Raw genomic sequence first — 6,409 nt, 5'->3', positions numbered from 1 at the left:
CCCCCCCCCCCCCCCCTCGCCTCCTTGCTTCGTTCAGAAATCACACCGAGGCGACCAGGAGACGTCTCAGTCCTGCTTTGAGGTGTTTTGTGAAAGAGACAACTGAAAACAGTGTGAAGAAAAGGCAAAGGTCCTCCTCCAGGCTATGCCATAGGCTAGCCAAACAAGGGGCCCCTTTTTGTATTGCTTTTCAGGCTTATAAAACAACTCCTCAAAAATGGCATAGTGGTGTGAAAGAATGCTACATTACCTGATATTAAAGGGATAGTTTGATCATTTTTGGTGTGATTTTCTGTTAAATACTTATCAGTAGTTAATACCTTATCTGCCTTAACATCAGTCATAGACCATGGACTTTGGAGGAAAGGGCAAAAGTCTTCATCCAGGTTAGGTCAGTGTTGCCAACTCTTCAGTCAGGAAAGTAAATATTGGCTGTCCTAAAAGTCCCTAAATGTCGTCATGGCCTAATTTGCATGAGGCAGACAGATATGTTTGTGGCCTCAGCGCTGTCGGTGTACACGGTCTAACTCCGCTCAGAGTACGTTCGCACAGTCACATGAACTGAGAAAACAGCAACAAACTGAACAACAGGTGTCACACAGATTTGTAGCAGTTTAGCTAATGTCGTGTTCTCTCAGATTGGTGTGCCACTTTTGAAAAAAAAAACATTTCATAAGCTTTAAAAAGCATTTTAAAAACAGTTGCCCTCGTTTGACTAACCCTTAGTCTGACCCGGACGAAGACTTTTGCCGTTTTCCCCATACTCCCTCTGGTGCTTTATGAATGATGTCACGGTTGGAAAGGTGCTAACTGCTGATAACTAATATAATGACCAGACTATCCCTTTAAAGCCATAATTCAGTTCTTTTGAAATGGGGCTCAGTTCATGTTGCAGGCGGCTCTTTGAACGACCACAGCTTCGAGAGACAGCATTTATTTCTTGCTGGACTGATGAGCTAACAGCTGCTGCCATCTTAAAATAAACTCGATAATGATTCCTGCAGACACTGTCAGTTTTGCCTTACACTATTATTCACATAGAACTTCATGGTTACTTGCAAGCACAAACAGCAGCAGGTAGCTGTAGCACTCCCAGTGTAGCCTGGGGCACGGCAAGCAGTAACTGGTCAGAATCAAGAGCTACCTACGACAGGTAAGATGTTTATTGTTTATAACCTTTCAACAGAACTTCACTTTAAAAGATCTGAACTGTCCCCTTCTGTTAGATCAAAACCAATCTTACAAAGTCCTAAATGAGACAAATTTAGCTGCAGATGGCATCTTTTTTTAACACTATATACGTCATTAAAGTAACTTTCTAGTTACGTCTATAAAGAGCTTCACAAGCCGTACAGACACACGAACATCTGACACCATTTTCCACCCAAACCTCCAACCCTTTTCCAGCTCAGAGACCTCATTCACTTTAAGGTTCATAGAGTTACAGTGGAGTTCTGCCAGGAGCTCACCTGCTTTAATATTAACAGCCTTTTCTTAACATTCTTTGTCAGAAACAGTTTTATATATATTTAGTTTTTGTCTCACTGGCTTTAAAGAAACTTTCACAAGACTGGAAATGAAATGTTTCAGGCAACTTTTTCTGTGAGAGAATAACTCCATTTGGTGAGAACTTTGTGCATAAGAAACTTTGGAAACCTTTTAGAAGCACAAAAACTATTTGACACTGAAAACAGGGACACACTACGACCTAATACACCATCTTTGTCTTAAATGTATAATGACATGGTGACATTTTTCAGAAATACTTAAGTTTGAATTTGCTGGCAACATCACCAGGTTTTGACCTTCATCTGCTGCAACTCTCAGTAATTTAGGATTGTAATTTACAATCATTTAGGACTGACAACAGAATTCATGCAGGTTTAAAACAGAAGTTTGTATTTTTGACAAATACATAAATATTTGGTGCCTTTTTGTTAATGCAGTTCTCATATAGTAACTTTTTTAGGTCAACATAAAAATAGTGATCTTTTGAGGTTTTCAGAACAACCCATAAACAATAATCAAGCAATGCGTATCACCGCAATTTCGGGGTTGGCTCGTGTCAGTTGGCTGTGGCGGCCATCTTGAATTTGGGTTGACTTTAAAAGTTAATCAGTTGTAGAGACGCATCTAGTGATTAAAACCTGAGAGTTTTGTGAAAATCCATGCGGCAGTTCATGAGATATTTTGCCAACAGACAGACAAGCAAGCAGGCACACGGGCAGTCGCATCACAATCGACCGTCAGTCGTGTAAGAGGGCGATAAAAAGAAAGAAGGAAGGAATAAAATGAATGCCCCTTTAACAATGATCTACTGTAGAGGGGTCAAATTACTCATAACGTTTATGAGTCCCTTTAGTCCAATAAATATTCATGAACTGGTTTGCATACTGCCGATCCACCTTTAACAGCTCCATTATACTGGATCGTCTAGAAGGACCCGCTCAGCCTCATGCTCAGTGATAGGTGCTGCAGGTTTGGGTGGGTTGGGTCAGAGAGCGGCGCTGATCCAATCTACCATCAGCATCATATCTGGTTACTATTAACTTCACTGTTGCTGCCTCCTAGTGGATTTATACACCAGAAGCTATAACTGATGTTTGCTTTCACACATTCAGGAGGGGCTCTGTGCAGTCAGAACTTTTAGAGATTTTGTTTTTTAACTTTTGGTTCAGAGTGGTGTTTTGTTATGCAGAGATACCCAGGTTTTAGGGAGAAGGCAACCTTGTGAAGGAGGTTTTTGTGTTTGTTTGTTTGTTTGTTTGTTTTCTTCAGCTGTAGAGTAAATCGGGGCTACCAGCAGACTTCTCTGGAGGACAAGATGGGAGCGAGTTCAGACTGATCGCTCACTGAAAGCAGGTAGACGTTTTGACATGTGTTCAAGTGATGAGCTGCTTCTGCAGACAGGACGCCTGCATGATTTTTTTTGAAATCCTGCTCTGGGCTTCAGTTCCGTTAATGGAAGCCTGCAAGACATTTTAAGCGCTCCTCATGTTTGTTTTTGTAAAACTAAATGGAACGTCAGCTCATCTCTTTCGAAAAACTCATACGAACAAGTTCTGTGTAATTGATATTACTACCACTAGGCAGAGCCGTACGCCTGCCTATAATCCAGGACGCTGCTATTAGTTCATCTACTGTATGCTACTGCCCCGGTGATCGGGGTTGGAAACCCTCTAACTGTAATATTTACCTGAATTATTATGTCTTTACTTGTCTTTCCACAGGTCGTTAGCTTTAAAGGGTTTGCTTTACACTTTGGTGGATGTATAAAGGAGCCTTTGTGGTGTAATGGGGATCTGGGGATTGAGAGGCAGCATAGGTCAGAGGGGGGTGAAAGGGACAACAGATGGGTGCTATGAGAGCTCAGCACAGATGGACAATAGGTAGGAAATATCTTGGAAACCACGGAAATAAAAGGAGATCTAAGTTAGTTTGCTTATATACTGTAGGCATGATTCAAATAGGCTTTAGTTTAACTCCACTGCAGCATGATATATGCAACATAACAGATAGGGCATGGTAAGAAGAGAGGGGGAAAAATGGCAAAGTTATGCTGAAATTTATTCGGATCGCAGCTGGAAATTCACCCATGTAAGACAGAGTTTGAAGAAAGCAAAGCAAACAAAAAGGAATCCGCCACACCCCAAATAAGTCATTATTCCTCTTTGATTCATGATCTAACTAAACTGCAAGACTTCAGCACTTTAAATAACAAACGAGAAGAAAAAAGAAAACATTATATATGAGCGGGAAAGCAGTTTTTGACAAGGAGCTTGTGCTGGAATCCATCTGTCCTCTTCTGGCAGATGTTCAGAATCAGTTGTGAAATTCATAATGTGATTATCTCTAATTGGAGTCAGACAGAGGGGCTGTTGCAAAACATGAACGAATAAACAGAGTTAGAAAAAAAAATGACACTGGGAGGAGAGCATGTATTTATTTGACACGTTTAACATCAGGTGTCTTTTCCCTCGGCCGGCTCCCAGCCTCCCTGCACTAGTTTAACAATCGGTCACACTAGATTGACATCCTGATGCACTAGTTGAACAAACACTCTTAACTAGCAGCGCTTCTTTGGCAACCAGTGGCACTTTTGTCCAATTACCAGGTGCAGCAGCTACGCTAGTCAGTCAAAGGACTGCACTAGTGGCCCAAAAAGTCAGAACTAATTTGCTTTTTAATGTAATATGGATCACTGGAGCAAACTTAGAAACAACGGTTTCAGACTAGTCAGACTAGTGAGTGTCAAAAATCCTAACATGTTAAACTAGTCAGTACTACAAGAAGTGACTGAGTGTGTGAACTAAGATTTAACTAGTAAGGTAAAAAAAAAAAGCAGTAGTGCAACTAGTGATTACACTTATTTGTAAAGACATCGAATAAATGCTCAAATGTCTTGCCATAGAAGGTATCCCTGAGATCCTTTGCCATCTCACTCACTCATTTGTCCAGCCCCCCCCACTTTGCCCTGTTGGGGGTGGTGGGGGGGACTGGAGCCTGTCTCAGCAGTCAACAGGTCAGAGGTGGGGGACACCCTGGACAGGCCTCCTGTCCATCACAGGGCCAACACAGAGACACTTGAGACAAACAGCCTGAGGTCAGTTTAGGGGCTCCACTTAACCCAACACGGAGGATTTCGGGGACTGTGAGGGTAACCCGGAGAAAACCCACATGTGCAGGTGGGAGAGCATGTAAACCCCACCCAGAAAGAGCTGAACCGGAGGCCTCCTTGCTGTAAGGTGACAGCGCTTATAACCGCCACGCCACAATGCTGTCCAGATATTTCAGCATTTTTAGAACTAAGATTATGGCAAAACTGCGCGTGTTTTTAGACGTGAGCTCAACAGAAACAGGTCTGAGGGAAGTTGAGGAGCCTTCAGTAAGCCTTTCTTAAAGACAGATTCACAAAAAGAAAAAAAAAATTAAGGTGTAAACCTAAAGTAACACTGTTTGAGGAAGATCCTGAACATCAGGAAACGTCTAGGAAGGAAATCCTTACAGGAACAGCTGAACAAAGATAGGAAGAGTGACTGGAAAACAGCTTAGCCGACACGTCATAGATGAGATGGATGGAGTAGTTTTCTGCTGACTGACTTTCATATTTATTCTAAGTTTGCTGGCGGACAGGTTTGTTGTTACGTGTGCAGAGGAGAAGTACCTCATGTAGTTATACCTTCTGTGTCCCAAATGTTTGCAAAAGTGCTGTTAGAGGCATATACAGCCTAAAATACCATAACGAGAAGTGACTTTTATGGTAAGTCAAACAGCCTAATATTTTTTAGGAGATTATATTTTTAAGGACAAACCTAAGCTGATAAGCTGATGAGTGGTGGAAAAGCTCCAGCAGGTCCAAGTGGAAACCAAAAACACAAGAACACGCTACGTTCCTGGAAATATAAACTCTATTATCAGTTCATTGTTGACTCAAACAATTAGCTCTGGTTTTGGGTATGCATTTAGTTTTTTTCATGTTACTTTGTAAGTATAATTTACTGACTTCCTATCTTCATGTTTCGAACATTTCCTCACCGATCTGCTCGGTTTTCAAAGGGGTCCATAACAATATACCATTGTGTTGTAACCAACTTTCAAATGGCAGCCAGATGATCATCTATCAGCTTTTTGTGCAAGCTCTGTACTCTGTGCTCTGTGCGGAGTTAATCAGCAGGTCAGTAAGTAAACATAGACAAAAGGCATAAAAGTTGTGTTTTCAGGATGAAAGGTTTGATTGATGAATACACGGATAGTTTATTGAAGGGAATGCATATCACCCGAAACCTTTCATGCCAGAGTTTTGAATTAAAATCATCTTGTATTGATAAGTCACGCAATTACAGCTGTTCTGTGTGAACCATTAATTTAACAATATGCACACAATCACCGATCTCAGGCATGTGTGGGAATGAGTCTCGGCTACTAAAAATGCTCAATTTTAGCTCAACATCTGTAAAACTGACAGAGTTATAGCCATTTTTGTGTTTGCTAAGATCACTTAGCTGTGGTGGCCATTTTGAATTGTGTTGACTCCAAAATCATAGTTGTAGATCCCATGATCACTTTATGAGTTTCACTCAACTCCATCCAGTGGTTCATGAAATATTTTGCTAGCCGACAATCAACCCAACCAAAATCGGAAGCTTTTCCATGGGAATTAAATTTATAAAAAGAGAAAACTGAAAAACTTCAACATTTTTTTTGTTCTCTAAAAGTTGTGTGGCAACGCAGTGACGTCATCATATGCAAATTAGTCATTAAGTTTGGAACTTTCAGAAACTCTGAGTAAAACTCAGTTATTTACCTAAGACAAAACAAAATGGTTTTGTTTTTTGTTCCCATAGATCCCCTTCATCCCCATGGATCAGTTCCAATTTGGAGTATTTCTCAAACTCTCCTGCTTAGCTAC

Source organism: Kryptolebias marmoratus, linkage group LG13 (assembly GCF_001649575.2).
Source record: "Kryptolebias marmoratus isolate JLee-2015 linkage group LG13, ASM164957v2, whole genome shotgun sequence".
Lineage (NCBI taxonomy): Eukaryota > Metazoa > Chordata > Actinopteri > Cyprinodontiformes > Rivulidae > Kryptolebias > Kryptolebias marmoratus.
Note: the sequence above shows the minus strand (reverse complement) of the source record.